The sequence below is a fragment of the Lactuca virosa genome, chromosome 3 (assembly GCF_052849685.1).
Source record: "Lactuca virosa cultivar CGN04683 chromosome 3, Lactuca_virosa_CGN04683_v6, whole genome shotgun sequence".
In the NCBI taxonomy this organism is placed as follows: domain Eukaryota; kingdom Viridiplantae; phylum Streptophyta; class Magnoliopsida; order Asterales; family Asteraceae; genus Lactuca; species Lactuca virosa.
Window position 1 is genome coordinate 369,925,101 of NC_136428.1, and position 15,080 is coordinate 369,940,180.

At 37.0% G+C, this 15,080-nt stretch overlaps 1 non-coding gene across 1 annotated transcript; it reads left to right on the top strand.

The window, feature by feature from the left end:
• Nucleotides 1-14,474: 14,474 nt before the first annotated feature.
• Nucleotides 14,475-14,581, top strand: LOC145168065 (small nucleolar RNA R71). Its single transcript, XR_013741658.1, has one exon. It is a non-coding gene; the product is annotated as a small nucleolar RNA R71 (small nucleolar RNA).
• The last annotated feature ends 499 nt before the right edge of the window (nucleotides 14,582-15,080 follow it).

Here is a 15,080-nt window from a genome sequence, read left to right on the forward strand (position 1 = left end):
GTGTTGGAGCCCTTCAACATATGCGACCTTTCTTATCGAGAAATCACCATTCGTAATCATTCCATAGCCTTTGATAGTGCCATATGAGTTGTTTCCGTACTTCACAATTCCACCATCCTTGAGAGACCGAAACTCCCTCAGTTCTTCCTTCCTTCCTGTCATGTGACGCGAGCAGCCACTATCAATATACCATTCTTCGTCAAACTGCTCGTCACGGATAACCTGCAAAATATTAAGCAGATTTAGGAACCCAAAGTTTCTTGGGTCCTTGTGAGCCTTTTACACGATAGGGAATAGTAAGAGAGATATCAACCAAATAAGTACGTTTAGTTAAAACTTTAATTTTTTTTTACTTTGATTCAGTAGGCGTACGATTTGAGGTTTTGACGTCTGCATTCTTTTGGATCTCTTTTGGACGTCTGTCATCTTCCGGAAATAGCTTTCCTTTCCCCTTTAAATCTTTTGAAGGATAAGAGTTAGAATGAGAGGAGTTGGGTTTAGCAGTGACATTGAATCTTCTGTTCGTCTGATTGAACTTGTAGGGTTGAGGACCGAAACCGATCTTTCGGTTGCTATTGGGTTGAGGACCGAAACCACTCTTTCGGTTGCTATTGGGTTGAGGACCGAAACCGCTCTTTCGGTTGCTATTGTTCTGAGGACCGAAACTCTCCTTTCGGTTCTTTTCAGTCGAGGGACCGAAACTACCCTTTCGGTTCCTTTCAGTCGAGGGACCGAAACTACCCTTTCGGTTCCTTTCATTCGAGAGACCGAAACTACCCTTTCGGTTCCTTTCAGTCAAGAGACAGAAACTACCCTTTCGGTTCCTTTCAGTCGAGAGACCGAAACTACCCTTTCGGTTCCCTGATTCCTCTTGTGACTTATGCTTCCTTTCGTTCCTTACATAGTTAGGATTTTGTGATCTCCAAAACTGTTTTCTTTCTGAGAGATTCTTCTTGTATCTCAGATTTCGTTGGTGTTTTCGATCTGCCACCTGTTTTGGATTTTTGTGGATGTTTGCCTTTTTCTTTGAAGTACGAGCATAGTTGTCGCTCTTTATTGAAGATGTTTCACTAGTAGTTTGCACTGATTCGCCCAATGATGTTTTGGTTCCACTTGTGCTTGGCACATCATATCTTGTAGGCTCATTTAGTGGTTCTAGCACGTATCTACCTTTCACTCTCCATGAGGTCATCTGAGATAGACCTTTTGTCTCATCAGCGTTGTCGATTGGTGCTGACCAGAAGAACTCATCACATCCAGCTGTATTATCTTCTTCCACCATAGCTATCAGTTTTGCGGTTTGTTGTGGAGTGACTCCTGGAACTGTGTAGACTTGATTTGGAGTGGTTTGTACCTTTTGATACACAACAACTTTTGCTTTGAGAATTTTGGTCTTGTCTGTTGATGAGCGAGCGAACTCAACATAATTCTCAGAAATCAGATTTTTGCGTGTTTCAGGTTCGCTCTTGACTAATTCTGAACAGTCCACCAAATCCTCTACAGAGATTTCACTCAGATCATCATCCTCATTAAGTTTAGATGCATTTTCAACATCAATTTTATTTTCTGAACCTAATTTGACATTCAATTAGTCAAATTTCTGTATGGTTTCGGTTCTTAACTTCAATCTATCATTCTCATCTAACAGATTTTTGAGCATGTCTTTATGGTCTTTGGACTTTATGTAGGATTCAATTTTGTCAAGACCAATTTTGTATGCAGGTGAGACCTCATCAGAAGATACAACGTTTTCACAGTTGTAAGCTTCGGCATCGACTTCATCCTCCTTTAACTCAAGGAAGGGTAAAATCATGCGATGTATCTTCTTTCCTATTTCACAATCGAGATGCAACTGAGTGATATTAAAATAAAGTCTTTTAGCAATCAAACAAAAAACATTTCGTTGTTTCAAAAGTTTAAGATTGTCTCGTTGTAAATAAATTGATTCATCCTTAGACCTAATCAACTCTTTCTCCTTCTGCTCAATCCACATCCTCCATTCCTCACTCTTCGACGATATCCTGCTAATTTCATCAGTCAGGTTAGAATTTGTGACACGGGTTTGGGTAAGACTGCTACTTATATTTGAAAATTTAGATTTTAAGCCATTCAATTCCTTTTCATAGTTAGTAACAGGTATATTTAGAGAAGCAAGAATATTTTGTACCTTCTTGATCAACTCATCACATTCGTTGATCTGTGCACTAACAGGTTTCGCAGCAAAACACCTGTCCTCTCGTTCCTTCTCGCCTTCTACCCCACCATCAGTTGTATATCCTCTCATCTGAGATACACCTTCGGTCACCATTAAACACCTTCCAGCAGCAGGTTCTTCTTTTACCAGCATCGCCTTGCCATGAGTGGGTTTTCTTACTTCTTCATCCTCTGAATCCGTGGACCATATTTCCACGCCACCGAATTCATCACGGTTGCCTGTATCATGTACAATCAAAGCAATCATAGTTTTATTGTTAGCAGCTGACTTTCTTTTCTTGATTTCCTCCAGTCGTCTCAGGAGGCTCGCTTCCTCATCATCTTCATCTGTCTTTTCTGCCTTCTTTTTCAGCATACAGTCTTTGGCGAAGTGATTCTTGCCTCCACAGTAATGGCAATCAAATCCTGAGTCTCCACCAATTTTTTACTTCTTTCTTGGACTCTTCTGACTTTGACCCTATCTTCGGTTCCTCCTTAACCTTTTCAGCGTTGTAACTTCCCTGCCAGTTTCGGTTCTTGTTGGCTGGGAATTTTCTTTTAATGAACTTTGTAGGATTGGACACCATCAGGGCATACTCTTCACCGGTTAGATCGTAATCGGCAAAATCCAATTCCTCTTCTTCTTCAACAGAACTTTTCCCTTTAGAAACAAGGGCTAACGAACCCAAACTAGAAATCACCTTCGTTTCCTTAGACAGTGCACTTTCATGGGATTTCAAAATTCCCACCAGTTTCGCCAGAGAATACGATTTAAACTGTTCATGTGCTTTAACAGTGGATACGACAGCCATCCATTCAGGTCTTAGACCGTTCATGAATGTAACCTTCTGTTCAATAACCTTCCTTTCAATCCCATGCTTTATCATCTTACTTAAGAGATGATTAAAGCGATCAAAAGCCTGAACCAGTTTCTCTTCAGGCTTCTGTTTGAAATCACCAAATTCAGAAAGCAAAAGAGTTTGAATCGAATGTTCCAGATCTTCATCAGTGGAATACAATTCTTTTAGTCTGTCCCAAATCTCTTTAGCAGTAGCGGAAGAACTCACCAAACGGAACGTATCTGACTGCAAAGCGAACCTAATCATCCTCAAGGCCTTGATGTTGCATTGAAACTTTTCCTTCTCGTCTTGAGGTATATCTTTCACATCACCAATGAGTTGATTATATTCCTTTTGAGTTTTAACAACTCTGGAAGTACTTGCATGAACGAAAGGGCCAACAGTAATTGCCTCCCAGATTAAGTAACCATTATCTTCAGATCCAATCACGTAGTCTTCGAAGTGATGCGTCCACACTTCATACTCTTGAGTATACAAGATTGGAATCCTTGTTGTTGAACCGATGCTGTTAGAGATGTTGATTGGATTGGTTTGAGAATCATCCATGGACATTGTGACGGCGTTTGATCAATTACCTGTTTTAAGATCAGACTTGTAATTTTATCTATTAGAGTAAGATTGACGATTAATGAGATACGTCAATATGGAATGACGGCTCAATTAATATCAATCAATGCGGAATAAAACTCTAATAACTTCTTCGACAGAAGAGATGTGTATGAATTACACAGTCTCCTGCTCTGATACCAATTGATGAGAATAAATCTCAGATCGATTAGATCTTTTACAGGAAAAATATGAATATCAAACAAAACAAACACAATAATAATATGAACACAGTATAGAATCAACGTTATGCTTATGATTCAAATATAGTCACGCCTCAGCAGAGCTCGATGAAGAACTTCCACTGTAGAGGCGAGCTAGGGTTTACAAAACTCAATGAGAAAAATAATTAAAGCGTTAATCACAAAGACTGCATGCATGCAGCTTAAATACTAAACCCTAGAATAATACATGCACGGTTGGACAGGCCCAAACCGACAACCAAAACTGGGCTATGGACCGAGCCCATGACGCAACACTATAAGCCCAACATTTATAAAACAGCCAACACAACAACACAACAAACACAATGGTCATTCGTTAGTTTATGCACATCATACATATCAACAAACACATTAAACAACCTTTGTTTTTCTAAGACAACTTTAAATGACAAAAGATGCACGAAGCTTTTGTCACATAAAAAATAACAATTATAAAGTTTTCATAGAAAATATGTATGAACTTGTTTTTATAAAAAACCAAGCTATCCATATCCTCCAAAACCAAGATTTTCAAAAAAATCAAAAAATCTAACCAAACTTGCAAGGTGACTCTGATACCACACTACAAGAAAAACACGATTTTGCTAGGGAAGGGCGCTATGGAACGTATTTCCGTTGTTAATCTGCAATGGATCGTGCTATGGAATGTCGTTCCATAGCAAGGTTGCTACCACATTGTCTACAAAATTTATTTCCGGTAACGAGCATATGACTTGCTAGGAAAAATGCTACCGACTCCATATCCGTTGGTATTATGCTACCGATATTTCTATGGAAAAAACATTCGTAGCAATTTTCCAACGAAATTTTTTACGAACACACTTTCCGTTGTACTGTTGCTATGGAATTAATTATCGTGGTTAATATACAACGAATTTTTTCAACGGAAAACAATTTCATAGTTGTTTTGCTATGGAAGTACCATTCGTAGGTATTTGCTAGGGAATTCTGCTATGGAATTTGATTTCCTTTGCTTGTTTTGCTATGAAAAAAAAAGTATAGATAATTTGTGACGACATTTGTTACGAAATTAAATTTCATAGCAACGCTGATAAGGAGTAGTTCAAATTCATAGATATTTAGCTATGAAAATTTGCAACGGCAATAAAACTCGTGGAATTTTTATTATTGAGCAATAATATGTTGCAACTTTTGCTACCAATTTTGCTAGTAATTAATTTTTTGTGAAGTATTTTACATTAATTATAGTGCCATATTATGGAATTTATTTGCATAAATAAAGCGTCCAATCCAACTCCTATATTTCCAACCCCACAAGCGGGAGAAGATAAATTAGGTCAAATCGATGTCGTCGTCTTCAAGCAGTAACGTGAGGTTGTGCGGATGTGGAGATCCGGTTGGAATGTGGACGACATGGGCACTAAAGAATCCTGGATGGAAGTTCCTTGGTTGCACAAATTACAATGATGAATACATAAATTGTGGTTTTTTTCGTTGGATTGACCCATAACTGCCGAACAAGTGGTATAGAGAGAAGATGTACGAGTTGAGAGCTCAAGCCAATGATGAAGATGTCATTTTAGATGCCCCCCCTCCCCCCCCCCCCCCCCCCCCGACGCTCCTGTCAATTTTCATGTCAATGAAACCCCGACTCAAGTTGTTATTCAACATACTAATGAACATGGTAATGGTCCTCGAGTTGAAGGTGATAAAGTTGGAATTATCAAGTTCATGATGGTGTGTTTGGTTTGTTTTTTTGTTGGGCCGTTGTATGCTTAATTAATTTTCTCATTGTTATTATGATCAATGGAGGAATTATTATTACGATTAATGGAATTGGTAAGCTATGGTTTAAATGATATGTTTTTGAATTGGTAATATATTTTGTTTGTTTTATTGCATTTTATGTCTTTAATAGTACATGAAAGAATAAACTTTTATATGTCTTTAATAGTACATGAAAGAATAAACATTTGTTATTATGTTTATGTTATCTTGAATAATTTTTTACCATTTTAATGTAAAGAAACTAGATTATAACATAAATGATTACTTAATTGAATATTTAATGAAAATAATGTACATACAAATATCTCAAAAACACATGTCCCCTTTTAAATGCTTTCAATGTACCAAAGAATGATAAAATTTTATTTTATTTAATTCTCATGAAGGGCACTAATACATAACATCACATTTTCCAATTCGCATACAAATACTAAAAATTAGACAATGTAACTATCCTTCTATAAAGAAACAAAAATATCTAGTCAATATCTTCTTGCTCCTCTTGTTATTTATTGCTCGATGTACAATACGCATAACTACCCTCGCTATCAGGTACCATCATTGTCGTCCTCATGAATTTCACCTTCTTCATCAATGTTATTTTCATTATCTGAACCGCTGCTTGACATTCCGTAATCATCATAATTGTATGTATCGGTTGTAGTTGGTATAATGATTTCATTTGATTCAACTTCATCTTGTTGGAAAGCAACGCCTTTCTGAGGAATACTTTCACGTACATCAGTACAACTATGAGGTTTAACTTTAAATACAGCCCACCAGTCCGAGTTGTTTGTTTTCAAACTTGGGTAAGGAATGTAACACACCCGAGTGGCTTGCGTGGCTCAAACAAACGGCCCGAACTTGTTGTATTTTCTTTTGACGTTTATGTCAACCAAGTTATATTGTTTGTGAACCTTAACTCCTATGTTAGGTGTTGGATCGTACCAATGACATTTAAACAAAACTGTGGTTTTAATTAGGGTAACGAGGGTACTTGACTTCTAAAATTTTCTCTACCTTATCATAATAATCACCTCCTTGTCGACTAACACACAGTCCGCTATTGATTGTTGATTTGTTCATACCATAAGCTTCTGTGTGAAACTTGTAACCATTGACAAAGTATACACTATATAATTTCACTCTCCTGAATGGCATTTTGGAAAGGTCAAATATATACTTGTTCTTTATCTGGATCTTACGAGCCTATATGACAAATGGTAAAGTACTTAATTAGAGTTAATTATAACAATAACAAAAAATAATAAAATTAAAAAATATAAAATTAACACCCACATAGTTTTGAAACCATACTGCAAAGTTCTTCTCAACTTCAACTGCAAGCTCCTGTTCATCCATATCCCCCAATAAGTTCATTCAAATCTTCTTCAAATATTCTGAATTAATATTTAAATAACATTTTGAAAGTTACTATGATGTAATAAACAAAATCATACAAGTAAATGTTATTCAGAGCAATTACACAACAAATTATTATTATAATTAAAAATGATGTATACGTTAATTACCTGATGTAATGGTTGATCTTATCTTCGTTAAAGAGTATGTAAGTTTGGGAATCATGTAATTCATCATCAGATAACATTCTATTCCTGAATCTTCCATAATGACGAGCAGAATATGAAAATATATCTGAAATTTCGTTGTTATCATCATGTTGCTCATCTTCTCCTCCATCATTATTTCGAGGCAACTTTCTATTACGTGTGGGGAAACCAATCTCGAAATAATGAGAGCAAAATATTGATGCTTCACGAAGCAAGTACGCGTTAATAATGGACCCTTCCACTCGAGCTTTATTTTTCACATCTTTTTTCAACTGATTTAGATATCTATAGTAAAGAAGATTTAAATTAGTTTATAAAAATAGCAACATACATTTTGATGCAAAATACAAACTTTTCGAATGGCTACATCCATTGATATTGGACGGGACCAACTATCTTTTCTTCGTATGGAAAATGTACTAGTAAATGTTCCATGGAGTTAAAAATACCAGGGACAAAGATGGTCTCTAATTTACATAGAATTATGGGATCTCGGCTTCAATCCTTTCCATGTCTTTTGTTGTGATTGATGTTGTTGTTAATGTTTTGAAGAAAAGACTCAACTATGTTAACGCTTCCTGATGTGCTAGAAATTACCCACTAGTTTTAAATTTATAACCTAATGAACTTAACTAGCCAGATTACACCTAGGCAGTGTGCCTAGTTGAATTATAGAATAGTTTATGTAAGTCGGGTGTCGATCACAGGGAACGGTATTTAATTAATAAAATAACTACTAAAAGCTAAACTAAGAAAACAACTAAAATGAGTTTTTTTATCTGATTTTACAAGTTCATAAAAACTTAAGCACTCAACTAAAAACGATTGTAATAAATATATTAAAAACACTTTCTTTTAGTGTAACACCCGGTTCCCGGTACGTATTTTAAATTTTAAATTTTATTTTTTTACACTGGGACTCGGCGAGTTGGAGGCCCAACTCGTCGAGTAGACTAGACTTTGGGCGCGGGTTTTAAGTAACCTACTCGATGAGTCGGAAGCCCGACTCGGCGAGTAGGACTGTCTGGATGAAACCCTAATATTTAGGGTTTGCATCCTATTTAAACGCCTTATCTTGTCCCAACCCAGCCTCCATCGTCTCTTTCAGTCCAGAAAAGCTCTAACTCGAAATCCTAAAGCATTTGAAGTGTTCTTGAGTCATTTTGTGTGTTTTTGGTTGTTTTAAGCTTGAAGAAGGAAGTAGAAGCTTGGGGGTTCCAGAAGAAGCAAGTAGATCTAGAGGTTTTGCTTCATTTTCAGTTCATTCAATGTAAAAAGCTTCAACCTTGACCATCTATCTCTTAGATCTCTAGTTAGGGTTCATTTCTACCTTTTCTAAGCTTTAGTTGAGCCATATTCGGGATTTTGTGGGTCTAAAGGGGTATGACTTCAGATCTGGAACCGTTGAGGGTTCCCATGGCATAAAGATGCCAACTTTATTGCCTTAAGAGCCCCATGCATCTTGTAGACTCCATTTTAAGGGCCATTTGAGCCAAATACCCCATGCGTGAACATCAAGTTTGCGACTTTACATGTATTATGGACCCTAGGAGGTTAGATCTATGTTTTGGATGTATAAAGCTCGACTGAAATTGACTGTATGGACATGGACTTTGGGGGACTCGACGAGTCTTCCATGGGACTCGACGAGTCGGGGTATGGTACCCCAACTTTTTTTGTTTTGATCGAACTGGTTGTGTCTAGAAGAGGACTCAACGAAATGGATGTGAATATGGACCTGAAGATTATGGAACTCGGCGAGTTCAAGAACAGAACTCGGCGAGTTCAAGAAAAGTCCTAACTGCATGAAGACGAACTCGACGAGTTCATAAGGAACTCGGCGAGTCCATGACTAAATGTGTCTTCTTGCATGAAGAAGGACTCGACGAGTTCAAGGATGAACTCGGCGAGTCAGTTGTAGAAGGTCCCGACTTTGTATGAAGGATGACTCAGCGAGTGTGTGCAAGACTCGGCGAGTAGGGTCGAGGTTTTAGTGTTTTGAGGGTTTGGGGACTTGGCGAGTTGAGTCAACCAGGTGTTGACTTTGACCCAGAGTTGACTTTGACCAAGGGGTTGACCTTGACTTTGACTTTGACCTGAATTGACCAAGAAATGGTAATTAAGGAAGATTGTTATGTGTAGGATCTGAGAGGGGTTGATTCTGGCAGCAAGGACAGTTCAGACACTTTACGAAATTGAGGTGAGTTACCTTCCAGTAGAAGTGGGTCTAAGGCCACAATGCCGGCCCACTAGTAGGAGCTTGTAGTTAGATGATTGTCTGTGTGATAATTGTCTGGTGTGCTACTATCTGTTATGTTCTATGTGCCAGTATGATATTATTCTATGTGGTAGTGGTAGGGGTGAAATAGTCCCCGATATCCAGTTGAAATAGACCGAAGGGGAGGCTAGCACCCAGATACGCTAGGTAATTATCCGGTTGAAATAAACCGAAGGGGAGGACAACACCCAGATATGATAGGCAGTTATCCGGTTGAAATAGACCGAAGGGGAGGCCAGCACCCAGATATGCTAGGTAGTTATCCGGTTAGAATAGACCGAAGGGGAGGCCAACACCCAGATATGCTAAGCGACTATCCAGTTAGAATAGACCGAATGGGAGGCTGGCACCCAGATATGCCAGGCTAGATATGTTATTGTATGGTATGCGGTATGATGGGGGAACTCACTAAGCTTTGTGCTTAAGGTTTGCAGTTTTGGTTTCAGGTACTTCTTCGTTGAAGGGGAAGGAGCTGGCACGGTAGCAGCGCATCGCACACACGCGATTTCTGCATTTTGAGATCCATGGGATTGTACTCTGACACTATTAGTATTGATGATATGATTTTAAGACATGTGATTATGGTTTTTATGGATTAGTATGATATTGATGATGTTTTTCAGTAAACTGTTTTATAAGTAACTTAATAAAAAACAAAATTTTTGGCCTAGAAAATTGGGATGTTACATTTAGTTTCGAATCCACCTTTTCCTATGGTTAGTTCTTATTTATGGATTAATGAAGTTGGTTACCAAGTTATATGTAATTAGCAATTCAAGTCCAAATTTACTAATATTTTCACCAATTCATGAACTACTTTGTATGGTCATATATAAGAAAAATACAAAATTAGTTATTTATTATAGATGGGCTATGTAAGATTTATCTAATCAAACACAATTATGTTCTCCAGCACAACTAAATTTGTTACTTTTATTACTTATCTAAGATTTGGTCGATCCTACCTCTAGCAATTTAATGGTCACTAAATCACTAGGTAAACAAGTTCATGTAATTTAATGGTCACTAAGCTACACTAAAATTGACTTTAAGCAACAAATCCACAAAAACTAACATGCTAGGTAATGATAATCAAACACATGCATAAACCAAATTCATATAATCCATAAAGTAAGAAACTAACTCATAGTTTTAGGTTTCATCTAACTAAACGAAAGAAAGGGTTTTTAGCCCATAATCACAGCTGATGAACACATAAACATAAGGTAAACTAAGCAAAACATCATTAAACTATGCAAACCGAATGTGTAGATGTGAATCCTTCCTCTAATCGACTTCCTAGCTTCAAAATCGACCATAAAGGGTTCTTAGAAGGGTTTTTGTAGCAATACTTCTCCATAAAGTCACCTCAAAGTCCCCCAATTTGTCCTAATGTTCGGATATATATATATATATATATATATATATATATATATATATATATATATATATATATATATATATATATATACTTGTCTAAAATCTGGCCACCACGACGTGGTAATGGCACCACGTCGTGGTTTTCGTGTATATCCCGTATTCTCCAAGTCAGCATCAAGAATCGCGAAGATTCCATTCACCACGTTGTAGTGGGATCACCACGTCTTGGTTATCGAGAATCTGCTTTTTCTCAAAACATGAAAGTCATCCGATATTGTGTCTAGTTTTCATAACATTTTTAATCTCATCAATCAGAGTTACGAGTCATGATATATGGTCAAAATACTGACGAGGGGTCAAGCTGGCCAACAACATCCTTCTTGTGTCTTCGACTTGCCTAAGCTCTCATTTTCCTGCTTCCAGCTTCGATATTGCTTTAGAGAATGTCTTTTACGCTACATAACATATATTAAACATAATAAGTACCTTTTGTTCTATAATAAGCATAATTATAGCTAAAACTATTATGATATGATGTAAAATATATATGTAGATATGCACATACCAAAATCCCCCACACATAACCTTTGCTTGCCCCCAAGCAAACTGATTTTTAACTTACCAATATCACATACAACAATCCATTTTAAACCCAATTGTTATCTCAAGACCGCAATGCATGTATTTGTGTCTATAATTCCTAAAACTTCCCAATCCTAAATACGCACAATCCTTATGAACATTCATCCCTTAGTTTATACAACATTCATTTTTGCAACCCACCGAATCCATCCTCAGAAATCTTTCTTAACCTCAAGGTATTTTTGGTAAGCTACCCAAGCATACATAATCTAGAACGAATTATAAATTTGATACAACAATGGAGCTCTTTGAATTCAACTCTTCTTTTATATTTGATCTTTGATTACTTTAAATTCACCACCTTTATTGTTTGATTTTTGGTATCTTCAACTTTTTAATTCTTCAGAATTTTTGATCTTTTAATCTTCATACTTTGATAGCTCCAAAATGCTTTCAACTTTTTTTTTTAATTTCTCTCTCTTTTTTATATATATCTCACTTTTTTCGCTCAAATCCTACATGCTTAAGCAAGGGAGCTTAACTTTAAACTTTATTGGTTAGAGATATTAGTCGAAGTGCAATGACTACATAAGCTCTCCTGGATAGATTTCTGGTTTAGGATGCAAAACGTATTATGCCATAAAACTACCAGATGACCTTTCATATCCAATGACTTTTCACTAAGAAATGGGAAACCACAAATACACTATAACATGTGTTGGCTCAGGTAAACATTTGGGCTCTCATCGGATCATCCCACACAATACTAGCAAAAATTTTCTAATTGACTAGATTTTCTAAATTAAACTATTATTTCAAGTTTATGTGAATGCATATTGTCAAAACTAGCAATTTTTTATGATTATGCAATTTTTTGTAAAAATCAAATGCTTGTACTCTAATGTAATCAACCCCCTACCCCACACTTATTTTATGCAATGTCCCCATTGCATACTATGAAAATCATAAAATTAAATAGGGAGAAAAATGAATAGACTCCCCTGGGATAGAAGTTGTGAGGTCGAATTCTGATTGTTGGTGGGAAAGCTTAGACTTCTCATATAATTGTTGGAAACAATACTTCTGGACCTTCTTCCTGTGAATGCAAATGTGCCGAATCGAATGAAATCAAAGAAACATTCTTGAAAAATGTGTTGAATCGCTACCACAACGTAGGAAAGTAATGTCATGTCATGGTTTCGAGAAAATGGTCATCAAGGTCGTGCAAAATAATGTCGCCACAACATGGTTTAAGGATGTCACGTCGTGGTGTAGTCAGATTCAGTTGCGATTAAATTTTTTGCCATAATGTGTTGATGATGTCCACATCGTGGTGTCTTCTCAGAGAATCTTCTAAGATTGAAACAGGTTGTCATCGACTCTTTGTGATGTATAAGACCATTCCCACTATTCTTTTCAGTAAATATGCTTCAAAATTCTTTTCTCTTCATTATGTGGGAACCCCACACTTATTCAAAAACTTGTTCGTCAATTATGATCTTCTAAAATCTCCCGGCTATTTCCAATTAAGCTCCTTCACTACTTCACTTCTTTCATCACTACAAACTAATATCAAAAGACTAGAGAAACACATGATCATTCAGTTAAGGTAAACTAAAATGAAAAATAAAACTGAGACTAAATAAAAAAGAAAAGAAAAAGCAAACTCTAAAAACATCGAGTTGCCTCCCGAGAAGCGCTTCTTTTTGAAGAGTCGTGAGTTGGACTCCTTCCCACTCTACATTACGTCAGGTGGAAGTGTAACCTCCCCTTTCTCCATCATCTTGAGCCTTGTTCGTTTGTAGGCAACCCGTCTGTTGAATGCCTTTCTTGAGCTTTCTTGCATTGTTGGGTTGACATATTCTTTGTGCTTTTGCTTGGGTTCTTTCCTCATTCCCATGTCTTTATCTTTTGTCTTGTCTCTTTCCGAATTTTTCTTGTCAAAATGAGACTCATCACTCTCTTCTTCTTTTTCTTCAATCGGCTCTATGACTTGATCTGGTGGTCTTGTAAAAGCAAATACCTCAAAAATCATTGGTGTTGAAACTAGAGGTTTCAAATAATTCACTTCTTTTTCCAATTTCTCTTCGGGTAAAGGCTCTTCCCATTCCTCCCACTCTTCTTCCTTCACGCGTTCAAATTCATCATGCTTAAGGAACTTCGTGTTTTGTTGTTTCACTATATTTGCATTGGCACGAGATGGGAAAGGGAGAGGTGGTCGATATGGCTTAATGACAGAAAAATCTTAATCATTTTTTATCTTCCACGATGTGGCACTATTGCCTCCACGTCGTGGCGACTGGGCAGCTTCACGATACTCTTCTTCTTCTTTCTTTTTTACTTCGAGTGACTGATTAGACTCCTTTTCAAGGTCCTTCGTATGTACCAATTCATCTTCTTCTTCTGTATCAACGACCATGGCTTGAGCATTTTAGATTGACTCAATTTTTCATGAAGGTGATTCCGGTAGCTTTTCTTGCACAAGCCTTGTTAATTGCACCACTTGCGTATATATACTTAAAATAGATTCTTTTGTTCTCTAAGTATTGAATTTATAGCATCATGTCGTTTTTCGCTAGCTTCCATGAATCTAAATAACATTGACTCGAGAGCAGATATTTTCTCTGATTGGACTTGCTCAATTTGGTAGAGATCATGCTTAAGTTCTTGAATTTCTTTCACATCTCGTTCTCTCTTGTACTCCACCTCACAATCCTTAGTAGAATGGGGCCCCCCACAAGCTCCACATCTATCATGAATTGATCCACCCATTTTTGTGATCTTTTCTTCCATTGCTTCGATCTTGGAAATTACTAAACTGATAGCATCTTGACCTCCATCTTTACTTGATCTTACTCTAGTGAAATCCTCCTTTGAGTTGTGATACTCTCTTGAATGCTTAGCGAATTCTTCAATCAAAGCTTTATTTGTTTTTGGATTCTTCTTTGTCATGGGACCTTGCGAGTCTAGAAGTTGACGAGTGCACACATTGAATCCATCATAAAATATCAAGATTTCTTGTTGCATATTGAAGTCATGTTGAGGGAAATGTCGTAACAATCTCTTGTAACGTTTCCGAGCTTCGTATAATGACTCCCCCTCTAATTGTTGAAAATTTTCGATGTTTCTTATAAACTTTTCCACTTTTGAAGGAGGAGTAAACTGGTTGATGAGCTCAGTCTTAAATTCAGCCCATGTCGTGATTGCTCCAAAGGGAAGTGATTTTAACCATTCCTTAGCTTCTCCCTTCAATGTCATCGGTACAATTCGAAGCATCACCGCATCTTTACTCACGTTTGGTGCATTAAAATAATGTGAAATCTCCACCACCTCTTCTATACGCTCATAAGCGTCCTCGTGCTCCTTCCCATAAAAAGATAGTTCCCTTAACATATTGAGAATGTGCCCCAGAAGTTCAAACTTTGTCGTGGCTGGGATTTTTGGTGGATCAAGACCCCATCTATTGTCGTTCCTCATATGTCGCTTGTATTCTTCCATTGACATGGTTGTGATGTCCCCCATATTTTTTCAGCTAAAACAAAACTAAAAAAACACGTAAAATGAACAAAAAAAAAAGAAATAAAATCAAATCCAACTGTAACGTGACCACGACGTGGTTGCTGCTCAGACAGAAAAA